Source organism: Pleurodeles waltl, chromosome 11 (genome assembly GCF_031143425.1).
Source record: "Pleurodeles waltl isolate 20211129_DDA chromosome 11, aPleWal1.hap1.20221129, whole genome shotgun sequence".
Classification (NCBI taxonomy): domain Eukaryota; kingdom Metazoa; phylum Chordata; class Amphibia; order Caudata; family Salamandridae; genus Pleurodeles; species Pleurodeles waltl.
The window spans coordinates 714,498,155-714,512,298 of record NC_090450.1 but is presented as its reverse complement, the minus strand read 5'-3'; the positions used below and the strand labels follow the sequence as shown (position 1 = coordinate 714,512,298).

General features: G+C 44.2%; 1 protein-coding gene across 1 annotated transcript in view; it reads left to right on the top strand.

Annotated features, from left to right (window-relative positions):
- The first annotated feature begins 185 nt into the window (after nucleotides 1–185).
- Nucleotides 186–14,144, top strand: part of SH2D6 (SH2 domain containing 6) — a 42,183-nt gene continuing 28,224 nt past the window's right edge. Inside the window, exons 1-2 of the mRNA XM_069215477.1 lie at nucleotides 186–210; nucleotides 732–753. The gene's annotated coding sequence lies outside the window, so the exon portion shown is untranslated. The remainder of the gene's footprint in view (nucleotides 211–731; nucleotides 754–14,144) is intronic.

Genomic DNA, 14,144 nt, shown 5'->3' with positions numbered 1-14,144 from the left:
CACACAAGGAGGCTCAAACGTCCAGTTGTGGTTTATACCTTTTCCTAGGGTTACTACATAAGAACAGTTGGCATGTCTATTCATAGGAGAATTGGCAACTAGGGTAGAGAAGGAAGAGAAAATCCTAACTTTGAAATATTAGGAGTACAAACATATGTTTTTCCTCTTGTTTCCAACAGACCAAAACACACATTTCCAGGATATAGACCTGTAAGTAGATCTTTTTATTCAAGTAACTCTTTGTAGTGGTTCAGTGATGGATTAGTGGATGGTGCTGTAGATAAGAATTGCGTGTGTGTGAGAGAGAGAGAGAGAGAAAGAGAGAGTGAAAGAGCTAGAGATAGAGAGAGAGAAAGAGAGAGAAAGAGAAGTGGTGGTCCAGTAGTGGCATAGCAGTGGAGGCAGTAGATAAGAAGCACTGTTTCTTGGAAGACTATGCGGGGGTGGGCCTCAGTTGCAGAACCGCATGGGATGGGTGCTGCAGGTCTAGATTGATGTGTGTAGGCAGTTTGGTGTATGTCTGTGTGTGTGTACGTACCTCTCCTGTCTGAAATAACATGGCTGCTGTAGGTTAGGATAGAAGAGCATGGTAATGTCGGTAAGTGTCTGCACTTTGTGTCCCACATCTCGTCCACCCATGTTTCACTGCCTTCATCACCTACCATCAATCCTTTGACTTCCCATCTTCATTGGCAAGATGTGTTATAGTCTGACTTGTCCTTTATTTCCAGCTCGCCGACACCACTCCTGAACGTGAGTATATGCAACATGGCAACTTTTTACGGTATTACACTTCTGCTAAGACTGTGATATTATGCTAAGTCCCCTGTTTTAAGTTATGGTCATGACTGTTATGCTATGTCATTTTTGCTCTGTTACGCTCGTTTATGGTATGTTCTGTGTGCCTTGTGTGCTTCATCATACCCTTAACTTATGACCCTTGAGTTATGTTGTCAACATGTCCGAATAGTCAGGGCAGTTTTCCTGGCCTGGCCTAGAGATGCTAGGCACTCTTAGTGACAGGTATTGTCTTTAATCTCTTCAGCTGTAGACACCTGGTATCACAGCTCAGCTCACTGAAACGGCCAGTACCCACAGCGAGACCCCGTTCAGGGTGCCATAGGACAGGTAGGGGCTACTGGGCTTATATCGTTTGCTGCTGATGTCCTAGAGCCCATCCTACAATGGGCCTTCAAACTGAGCCGAACACAACCCCTTTCACTCTTGGCTCTCAGAGTAGCAAGGGTGAGCTATCGCAGTCTGCTCAGGGAGGTAGTATTATGGTGCTCAAGCTTAGCACTCAGCAATCAACCATAAACAATAATATTAATGACTAGCCCAGTGCATGCCTTTGCAGTAAATAAACTACTTTAAATACACTGTTGCACTGAAACCTACACACTTCAACAGGCACACAAGTTAGTGTATCTAGGTGCAGTCCACGCAGGTGGTTCTCTGTGTCCTCCCAGTAAGTCTCACTGGTCCTGGCACCCTTCTCATATGGCAAATCCGGAGTAGCAGGAATCAAGCTCACGTACATTTATCGCACAGATCAAATGTGCTCAGTATTTTAAGGTATTTTACTTATCTTTGGTACAGAAAGCTGTTCAAGGCCTTCTGATGCTGCCATGTATCCGAGCAGTCCCCCCACGCATCAGCCAGATGCCATGGGGAGCCAGCAAGTCTCCTGGTGTGCCTTGGAATAGAATATGGCTGTGCTAGACAGTGTGCATGGCCACCCCTGACTCTAGATGTTGCAGCGTCGCCCCTGAAGCAGGTGGAGGTGCAGGCCCAGTTGTAGCACCTTTCAGTGATTAGGTAGTTGCAGCCATTGCATTGGCTTGTGGTAATCAGGCAATTGCAATCCCCATAAGAGCCTTCTGCAATCATGTCATTACAGCCCCTTACCAGGCCTACAGCAATCAGGAAGTCACAGCCCACACCTAGGCCCATGGCCATCTGGCGCTTGCAGCCCTAGTATGAGCCAATGGCAAACAGGCAGTCACAGCTCTGACTCGGCTGAAGAAAAGCACAGTATCATGGCTCCCGACAGGAACCAGCGTGAGGGACTGGGACCGGGGGGAAAAGGGGGGGGGGGGGGTCATGGGCAGAGGGGTGTTTCCTAGATGGCTCTCAAGCAATCTACCTCTTTCAAGATGTCGTACAGTAACTGGGGACATGCTACACCTCACTTATCCTAAACAGTCTCTCCTTCTACAGGGCCAGGCAAACTCCTTACCACCCTGAGGAGACAGACAAGCTGGCTTCTAAGCACTTTAGGGTTGGTCCACAGCTTCCCCAGTAGAAAGGTCAGGCTTCAGGTGATTTATCCTCACCTCAAGGAGTGTAGCTGTTAGGCAGACTCCAGCCCTGCTTGCACAGTACCCTTTGAGTACTCTTCAGAATAATCCTGTCCTTGGTCATAAGTAACTTGAAACTGGAACAAAGTGGGGTGGTTTGGGTCTGCTTTCATAGACAAAGGCCCTCATTCTGACCTTGGCGGGCGGCGGAGGCCGCCCGCCAAAGTCCCGCCGTCAGGTTACCGTTCCGCGGTCGAAAGACCGCGGCGGTAATTCTGACTTTCCCGCTGGGCTGGCGGGCGGTCGCCTTCAGACCGCCAGCCAGCCCAGCGGGAAAGAGGCTTCCACGATGAAGCCGGCTCGGAATCGAGCCGGCGGAGTAGAAGTTGTGCGACGGGTGCAGTTGCACCCGTCGCGTATTTCACTGTCTGCGCAGCAGACAGTGAAATACATGTAGGGGCCCTCTTACGGGGGCCCCTGCAATGCCCATGCCAGTGGCATGGGCACTGCAGGGGCCCCCAGGGGCCCCGCGACCCCCCCTACCGCCATCCGGATCTCGGCGGTCCGACCGCCGGGATCTGGATGGCGGTAGGGGGGGTCGGAATCCCCGCGGCGGTGCAGCAAGCTGCGCCGCCGCGGAGGATTCAATGGGGCCGCGGTACACTGGCGGGACCCCGCCAGTGGTGCCGGTCCGACCGCGGCTTTACCGCCGCGGTCGGAATCCCCATTGGAGCACCGCCGGCCTGTCGGCGGTGCTCCCGCGGTCCTCCGCCCTGGCGGTCAAAGACCGCCAGGGTCAGAATGACCACCAAAGTCTCACAGCAAGTGGCAGTGGAGCTGTGTCTATCCTGGAGCACCCACAGCAGAGACACAAAGAGATGTGAGGTTTCTACACCTGGCAGTCACCAGCTCAACAGGGGTAAACAGGGAACAGACAAAATGCAGGCCTCACCTAGATATTTTGTCACCTTTCTGCAACAGTCTGCAGTCCCTTCCCTTACCTCTGCTATCCAACAAATGCCAGTGCTCAGGAAGACAAAGAAATACTCTCTTTCACAAGGTGCAAGACAGGTTGTAGGTTACAGAAGAAAAATGTTTACATGAACTCAAAGTTAATGCTCAATGGATGACAAGGATAAGGAAGATTCTAGTAACATGGATGTAGTACATTAAATTAGGGTATGTGGGAGGGAGGAGAACCAGTTGAGCTCAGTATAAAAGGATGACAAAAACTTTGGGGATAGTTAGAAAAACCAACACATGATCTTGCAGTGATGATGCCTTTTTTAGGCTAACTCATATCAGTTAGTCATGTCAAAGGCAGCCAACAGAACAGATAAACCACCAGTTGGGCATAAAATATTTTGTTTGCTGTACTTGCGCTAGTCAACAGATCAAGCTTAGGGGAGAAGACTTCACATCACCGCAATGTAGCGCAGTCGAACAGCTTGGCAGCCAGAGCTGTCGGAGCAGGATCATCAAGGTACTTGACCACGAGACAGCTGCCTGCTACAAGCGAGGTGAGCCACGGCACTCTAGGTGCAGGTGGAGAAGGGTAGAGAGTGGTTGTTCACGGAAGCACTTGGGTTAGGTGCTGGTGCTCCCCCAGAGGCGCTGGTGCTCCCCCAGAGGTGCTGGTGCTCCCCCTACCACTACTGCAGTATTCCCCAGCCCACAACAATTGGTCCAATTGTAAGCTAGCAGGTGTGGCTTGCGAGTGCGACATTTTTTAAAAGTGATCAGCGGTTGCCAGGCCTATTGATTTCAGTCGCTCAACCCTGATGATCTGTTTACCTGTGAGCCTGCTCACCAGCCCACTGGACCAGCCACATCCCCCTCCTCCCAGAGAAAAGACAGTATCAGTATTATACAAATAATATTTAGGTTAGGTACTTTATAAAATAAAACGTATCTCTATAGAATGGTTTCAATGTGTGCACCTTTGTTGAACTGATCAGGAAGATGAGCAAGTAATCAATTATTCTTTTTTTCAACTTGGGTAGTTTGACGATAATTGAAGCTCTTTATAAGATTATTGTTTATCTTTACAGCCCTGAAGAAGTGGGTGCTGTATACCAAAGTCAGACCTAACCGGCATGACATCACAATCCCAGAGCAAAGCATTTCGGATGCTAGCAGCTATTATTGGACAGTCCCCAGAATGAAATGGGGCCCAATTCACAAGCTGGTCTGCTGACAAAAATCGATTAGAACCACTTTTACTTTGCTCTTGGAATGTGGGAGGCTTGAAAAAACTGATCTAAGATGACAAAGTTATAAAGTATTGGAAGGCATTCTACATCATTTTACTACATGAAGCATGAGCCCAGCACCGTATCCCACTAACAGGAAACATCAAGCACAATAATTTTGCTGTTAAACACAAAGCGAAGGGCAGTCCAAGGATGGCCTGTCAGCCTACATAGCTGCTGACATTCTGATACAAATAACTAAAATACACACAAAGTGTTCATGGATCAAGGTGGTGAAACTGGAAAACTGGTCCGAATACACTAGTTTATTTGGAATATTTATATAAATCCCGTAGCTAAGGAACAAGACCAAGAAGTGGAGGCAAAATTGCAATCATTTTTAACAGATATAAAATTGGCATATAACAATGCTGAATTTATTGTCTCTGGAAATTTTAACGTGGATCTCCTCCATTCACCAGTTGATGGTGAACACTTGGCTGTCCAAGATGTTGCATGGCAAGATCCCGACCAGCAGGTCGTACCAGTGATGAGGTGCAATCAAGTAAGTGAATCACTCTTGGCAGCATGCTCCTCTGTCAGTCTAGGGGTACTAAATGGAAGATTTCCTGAAGACCAACCACTAGAGAAAACAAGAAAAACAGTAAAAACGAGCCCAATCACTGACTTTGCTCTGGTCTTGCTTCAACTGTAGTACCATATTGCCTTTTTTAAGATCGATCTACGACAGAAAATGACCACTGCCCTCAGATAATGGGGTTATGTACCAAGACCTCACTTCACCAAGAAGCTCTAACATTATTAATCTCTTCATCTACGGAATCCTTAAAAGATTCAAATTGGACTCCCATCTGTCTAACGTCATTATTGGCATCGGCAAAACAAGACTCAAATGATCGCTTCTACACTTGGGAATTATCTGTGAAAACGTTTTTGAATAAGTACCAAAGCGCCTCTTGTAATGCAGGTCAACAGTTGGGCCCGTAAAAAGCTATCAGATATGGTAGTCACAAGGAACGAAGGCGGCTGGAAATCACGTTACACTGTCAATCAAAAGTTATAGAGAAAACCCCAACAAACTTACTTTAAGTAGAAAAATTTAAGAAAATTAAAAGAAGGGGATACGGGTTGCGAGAAGGGAATTTAACACGATTCATCTTCTTCTGGTTTGCTCAGGGTAGATCAGCATGAACAAGACAAAATAATCCACTTTCCTAAACAACTATAAAAGCTCATACAAAGAAGCAAAAGTGAGGGCGCCCCTGGGCCAAATGGCCCACCGGAAGCTCTTTTTAAAACAAATTTAGCAACTTGGATGGACCACTTAATCCCAATATTTAACTACAGCATTGCAAATGACCGGATACCCGATTCATGGCAAGCAGCAATCATCCATCCCATATACAAAGGAGTCAGTAAATCAGACCCTGTAAATTATTTTATTATCACACTTCTTGAAAATGAGGAGAAATATCATGCCAGGCTTCTGCTACAAGAATGGACAGAATCAAACAGGCTTTTGCCCTGGTATGGGAACATTATCAAACTTGACAGCCTTAATCATGATAATTAATAGAACATTTGAAACCAAAACCATTGTGAACATGTGCTTTGTGGATTGAGGGCCACTTTCAATCGTGTTGACAGGATAAATCTTTGGCAAAAGCTTACAGTCTGGGAGATACCAAGAAATTTACTCAAGGCAATCTAACTTTTATACATAGACCCATGATGTGGATAAAAAGTTGGTGTTCAAAAGAGTGTTTCACACAAGATTAACACAACAACAGGCCTCAAAACAGGCAGTGTGCTAGCTTCAGCCCTACTTGGCATCTTCATCACAGAACTCGAAATGGAACCAGATTAGATTAATGCAAACATGACCAAATTAGGGGGGGAAACTATGGCAAGTATGTTTTATGTGGGCAGCGTTGTCTCATTGAATATAACCACAGCTAGCCTACAAAGACTCCTGCACAAAATAAGCAACTTCAGATTTAAACAACCTAGAGATCAACCTTAGAAAACTAAAGTATTGATGCTTAGCAAAAAGCCCAGGAAATCCTGCCGTTGGTACCTAAACAAATTCAAATTGCCCCAGCAGCAAGGGTATACATAACATGGAATAACCATAGACACCCAAGGCTCCTTCCAAGCCCATTAAGCACAAGCGAAACCTTACGCAGGAGCTTCACTCTCGTCCTTCGCTTTACTTCAGAAGGGTCTGGGGAATCAAACCTTGCTGCCCCCTACTGAAGTTCATTAATGCAAAGCTTCTTCCCACAATCTCATATTGGTGTGAACCACTCTGTGGTTGTGAGACAAAGCTATTAGAAGCTCTCAAGTTAGAGAATCACAGACAGCTCTTTCACCTCCCACGAAATGCATCCCCAGCACAAATTAGGTTAGAATTCGGCCGAGTCAAGCAAACCATCGCAAGACAAGGTGCCTTCATAAAAATCTGTTTTAAGTTAAGAGCCGCAAGGGAGGGCTAGCTCAACCGTATGTTTTGGTCAGAATTATCCAGCGTTACACGCAATTTAACTTACAGAGATCATTTATTGAGATGTATAAGGAACTTGCAAATCATTAGTCTCTGGGACCAGCTTATTTGATTCACAGACTTTAAGAAGCATATTAACAGCAACATACGGAAGTTATCATTTCTTGAATACAAAAGTTCCCTTCCAAAGCCATCACATTCATGGATTGTCATAAACTCTTATCGCGTCTTAGTGCAGCATTTATATTTGGGTATGCTATTCCAAATTCATGAAAATGAAATTCATGAATCAATGCTTAGGCAGCCTTCCCAGACTAGGCCCCTACCCAAAATGGTTAGTTACAGGTAATTATAAAATAAAATATGAAGATGGCGTCATCATGCACATTATCTTCATAGGTGCCGCACTTCTTCCAGAACGGCGACTATTACTGCACCAGTCTTTTAACACCTTTGGTGTGCAAACTTGTCATCAAGCCTTATAGAATGCTATAATGGAGACAGTGTAAGGCTTAATGAACATTTGTCAGTTGTTTAATGTGATTGTCAAAAAAACTGCCTTCATAAAGCACCTAAGAAACATCACCCTAAGTTTTTCTTTAATTTTAATGCACACACTGACATTTCTCATATTTTATTACGGTATTTTTGTCAGAACCTCCACAATAAATTGCCACCCAGTAGTGTTGAACAGCTGCGAGGTGTGAGTCAGAATGACATATCTTGAAAGAGGTTCTATGTAATTTGTCTGAAGTCTTCGTTGGAACAATAGGAAGAATCAATGGTTTAGATCTCTAATTCAAACTGATAGAAAGTGCAGTCCTCCAAGTACATACAGTCCATTCTACATTATTTCAAAATGAACCTGTCACAGACCATGCAAAATGATGTTATCATTGACCTACTGTGAAGAAGTAGCTTGCACCAGTTGTAGTTTCTTTGTATATCTTTTTTAGTTGAGTCCAAGTTATGCTCTCTAGCTACCACACACCATCTTCACATTCTAGTTTCTGTGTGAGCAATCATTTTTAGCAGTAGTTAATCCAACTGAAGGGTGAAGCTGTGTGCGAACATGGGACAGATTGTAGTCATTAATCCATGATGCAAAAACAATTACTGCTTTTACATCGGGAATTAATGCTAATATCTTCCCATGTTAGGTAAAAATGATTTATTTTTAAATCAAAGATATTGTAGGTCCTATAAAAGAAGCACATGCATGCCGATCAATGAAGCTTTGGAAATTCTGTGTGATTAGAGACTCATTTTTAGAGACTGAGAAATATAAACTTGGCGTGGCCAAAGTGACATAAAGTATTTTGAGTTGTGATACTGTGAGAGAGAGGGGTCAACTGAAAGGAGAGGGTGCAAATGATTATACTGACATCTGTAACATCTGCAAGGCAGCACGTTTCTCACTAATATACGTACAAATGCTGATGTTGTCCATCAGTCATTAAGCCAGAGTAGTATCAACATAACACAGAGTTTGTTCCAGGAGTTTGCTATCATATCTGTGGCTTAAAGGATCGTCCTTAGAGACTGGTCTCTGGCAGAGGTAGGCAACATGACCACCCACGAGTAACTTGATTTGTCTTGGATTGTCCACTCCAAATTTCTGTGGATGAGGGATGCAGAGATTGCTATCACAGATGCAATCACTTTTCATATGTTTAAGGGGCCAATGGCACTCTCAGTAACAATCTCCGCATCCTGAATAAAATTGTGAGAATATTGAAGTGATGTGGCCTTTTTGAATAGTTGAATCCCTCTTGTCTCACTGTGGTCAGATGTTGATGTAGGACAGCAACTAAACCAATGGAAGAGTAGGTTGCTTCTAAACCTTACTCTTTTTGGAGAACCCAGGCAGGGAACATCTGATTCTTTGTGGGCATATGCACTGCTTGTCACACAGCTCTTCCTTCTTCCATTTTACTCTTTTCTCAGTAGTTTATTTTGGGACTGTTTATGGTTGTGCACCTGTTTCATGTACTTGGGTGAACATGTAGTACATCTATATCAGATGTGCAGTTGTGGGAGACATGCTGTATACATCATTCACGTAGGTAACATTGTTTCTATTGCTTGAATCTCATATTGCCTTACAGAATGGTGTTAGATACACAGCCTTTATCTTAAATGTATCCATCACCACACCCAGTTGGCCTTATCACAGGTGCTCTGGGATTTTAATGCAGGGTTATGATGTACCTGTCACGTTTGTGAAGATGTACCTGCTACCAAACTCTAAACCAAGACCTAAGGGACTGATGCTAACCTTAATGATGTTTTTTTCAATTCCATGTAAGAGTTTCTTTTCACTGAAAAAAAACATCCTTTTAATTAAGGTGCAATAACCTTTAACTACATTCTATCTATTGTTCGATCATTTAAAAATGTAATAAATGTAATAATGTCCTTCATCTTCAAACATTTTGTGAAATCTGTGCTTTCTTTGGAAAATGTTGAGACTGTTGAGCAATTTTAAAAGCGTATGCTTTTCTAATAAATATTCAGATATCTCTAGTTAAATGTGATCTTTTCTTTCAACACGTTTGAACTACATCACAACGTGCTTATGAAGCAGTATTGTGAATGCACGATGTGCCAAGCAGTTGAAAATTATAAAAGTAACTCTCCATCACATTGTAGATCTTTTGACCATAGGAGTATTTAGGAGAATTATAACGCATATGATTTATCAACATGGGCCGGTGGACGAGAGTGCATTGCACTTTATTCGTGTGGCCATTGGTGGAAATCAGTAACAAATATTAAAGACAGAGAGTGACCTCAGCTTCAACTTTTATCAGGAGACGCTTAAGTCTGTACTGGCTACTTTATGTACGAATTCTTTTGTGCCCATGACAGCAGTCACGTTCTCATAAAAATTTGGAACCATAAAGCAAACTGGAAATTGATGCATTGTTTCCATCTCAGTATTTAATTGCTACAAATTTATTGAAATTATTAAAATTGTTGGACTGTTATTTGTATACCTGTGCTTTCATTTGGCTGGATTTCCACAGAAAAGCTAACTTGTTCAGAATAATTTATTTTATTGTACATATCACCTTTATATTACTGACTCTTCTCACTCTCTTCAGGGGTGCAGAAGGTGCCTTTTGTCTTTTTATATGTAGGGAGAAAAATTAACAGTTTTTGTTAATTCGAATATTTAATTGCAGGTAGCCTTTAGGTAGGTTGTTGTCAATGGTATAATATTTTCTGTTTGGATCTGCAGAATATGCTCCACTTTGCGGCTCTTTCATTGGTCTATGTTCTTGTGTTTCCCTTGGGAACACGGGGTGGTTGGAGCACTATTATCTTTTCCCAGCAGTGCAATCGGCAACCATTAATAATATTTTGTATTACAGTGTCCTATGTGAGCCATTCCTTGTTCACTGATTCACTGTTTAAGGGCATTATTAGCTTTTTGCTGATATTGTCAGCGTTAAGAGAAGATAGGTGTCTTAGGAGCTTGTAAGAATGTTTGTATTTTAGACTTTATTTTAGATAGATGTAAGGTTGCAAGCCATTCACTTGTCCTGCAGAGGCTTCATGTTCGCTTCAATTTAGTCAAAAGGAGTTTATGAATTTTGAAAGCACATTGGTTTGCCTTCCAGTAAATTTTTAGGTCGAAGCCTACCAGACAGTGCAGATGTCTGGTTTGCTGTCTGGTTTGCTTACGACTTGTTTTATGCATTCAGAAAGATTCCCTGGGAATGCATTTGGGCCACTGGTTACTATTGGCTGTGTGATTTTGTAACTCACAGTTACTTCCTTTCTATTTGCTGGCTTGATTTGCCTTATGCTGTCCAGCTTGAGTTTGTCCCTCCGAGAGCATACCTTGTATATTGTATCCTTCCAAGTGCTCATTTTCTATTTAAAAAAAGCCCTTAAATCTTTTTCTTATCATGTCACTTTTGCTGTGCATCCCAAGATACAGGTCAAATGTCAGACCCTGTCTGCTGAGGGAGCTTGGTGTTTACTTTTCTTTCTCTGACTTCGAAGTGAGAGACTTTATGTGACAATCCTCCAGAGTTGCCATGTGAGAGTAGAGGGTGTAGGAAGCTACTTTTTCTAGCACACACCAAAAATTACCTGGGCTGATATTTTAAAATATATAAAAATTATAAACGTACATGTGAAGTACAATGTTTTGTAATTCTGAAGTGTGGTGACAACAAATATTTGACTGATCAAAATACATCAATACATCAGGTGATCACTTTCCCACACTTTTTCGTTTGTGCGCAGTAAAACTGGATGTATGTGCAAATGTAATGGTCATTTCAATTGAATATGTGTTGTCTGTAATGACAGTGCACTACCACACCATGCATACTCCACTCTACACCACTCAAATTTACACAATTTCACTCTACAATATGCAACTCCACTCTATGCCCGTCCATGCTTTGTCACACTTCTCCATTCTATGACACTCCACTCTACGACATGCCATTCCACTCTATGCCCCTCCACTCTAAGGCACTCTATGACATTCCACTTGACTCCCCGCCACTCCACACCACTCACTCCATGACATGCCACTCTACTCAATGCTCCTCCATCCCCTCTACGCTAAGGCCCTCCACTACACACAATTTACCTCCCTCCACTCCAATGTACCCCAGTCCACTCAACCTCAACCTCAATCTATCCCACTCCACTCGAGTCTACCCCAATCCACTCCACTCCAGTCCGACCCCACTCTATTTCACCACAATCTACCCAGATCTACTCCACTCCAATCTACCCTTCACCCAATCCACCCCACTCCAATCTACTCCACCCACTCAAATCCAATCTACATCATTCCACTCCAACCCAAACATTACCAAATCCACCCCACTCTATTTTACCCCACTCCACTTAATTCTACCCCAGTGTACCCCACTCCACTCCAATCTACCCCACTCCACCCAACCTACCCTGCCCAAATGCATTCTAACCCAATATACCCCAGTCCACCTAAATCCACCCACCTCAATCTACCCCACCTCACTCATTCCCACTCCAATCTACCCTACTCCAATCCACTTCAATCTACCCCAATTTACTGCACTCCACTCTACCTCAATCTCCCCCACTCCACTGTAACTCAAATCTATGCATCTCCACTCCAGTCTACCAAAATCCAGATTCTACTTCGCTCCAGTCTAACCGACTCCACTCCAATCTACCCCACTGCACCAAATCTACCACAGTCCAATGTATCCCACTGCATTCAACTTCCTCACTCCAAACTCCACTGCACTATAATCTATCCCACTCATCTCCAATCTTCTCTACTGTACCACACTCCAATCTACCTCAGTCTATCCCACTCCAGACTACCATAAACCCCACTCAATCTATCCCAATCTACCCCACTCCAAGCTATACAATCTACCACTCCACTCCAATCTACCCAACTCCAGTCCTACTAATCTACCCACTCTACCCCAATCTAGCACACAACGCTGAACTCTACCTCAATATAACCCACTCCTCTTCATTCCATTTCACATCACTCTAATCTACCCATCATACTCCACAAAAATCTATTCCACTCCAATCTACCCCACTATACCTACTCCACCTCACTCCAATCTACTCCACCCATCCTGATCTACCTATTCCACTCTACCCCACTTTAATCTACCCCAACCTACCCCACTCCAAACTACCCCACTCCAATCTTCCCCATCTACCCCTCTCCGCTCCATCTACCCCACCTCACTCGAAAGTACCCTACTGTAATCCACTCCAGTCTACCCCACTCCACTCTACTCAGTCCACTCTACCCTAATCTACCCCACTCAACCCTAATCTACCCCACTACAATTAATCCCACTCCACTCCAGTCTGCTTCACTCCACTCCAGTCTACCCCATTTTAATCCACCCAATCTACCCCACTCCACCCTAATTCACCCACTCCACCCTAATCTACATCACTCAATTTACCCCACTCCACTCCATTCTCAAATCTACTCCAATCTTCACTCCAGTCTAACCCACTGTACTCCAAACTACCCCACTCCAATCTCCACTCCACTCCAGTCTCCACTCCTGTCTATCCAACATCACTCCACCACCCTCTATCCCACTCCACTCATCTTCAATCAACCCCAGTCCTGCATTCGACTCTACCCCAATCTACCCAACTCCCATCTACCACACACTACCCCACTCCAATCTAACACAACCGACCCGTTCCTCACTCCAGTCTCCCAATCTACCCCACTCCACCTTCCCCCAATCTAGCACACTCCACTCAACTCTACCTCAATATAACCCACTCCTCTTCACTCCACTCTACTCTACTCCACTCCAATCTACCTTATCACACTCAACACAAATCTATTACACTCCAATCTACACCACTCTGATCTACCCCACTATACCTATCCACCCCACTCCAATCTACCCCACCCATCCTAATCTAACCCACCCCACTCTACCCCACTCAAATCTACCCTAATCTACCCCACTCCAAACTACTCTATTCCAATCTATCCCCATCTACCCCACTCCACACTAAAGTACCCTACTCTAACCCACCCAATCTACCCCACTCAGGTCTACCCCAGTCCACCCCACCCTAATCTACCCCACTCAACCCTAATCTAACTCACTCCACTCCAGTCTGCTTCATTCCATCTAATCTACCCCACTGAAATCCACTCAGTCTCCCACACTGCAATCTACCCCACTCAACTCCACCCTAATTCAGCCCACGTCACCCTAATCTACACCACTCCAATTCACCCCATTCCACTCCATTCTCAACTATACTCCAGTCTTCACTTCAATCTAAACCACTCCAATCTACCACCCTCCAATATCCACTCCACTCCAATCTCCACTCCAGTCTATCCAATACAACTCCACTCAAATCTACCCCACTCCACTTCACTCTAGTTTACCTCTCCACTCTGCCATAATCTACCCCACTCCATTCACCACAGTCTGCCCCACTCCACTCCAATCTACCCCAATCCAATTAATTCCAATCTACTCTACTCTAATCCACCCAATCTACTCCACTCTACTGTAATCAACCCCACTCCATTTGAATGTACCCCACTCCACTCTACCCCCTCCACCCCAATTGAGCCCACTCCACTTCTACTCCGCT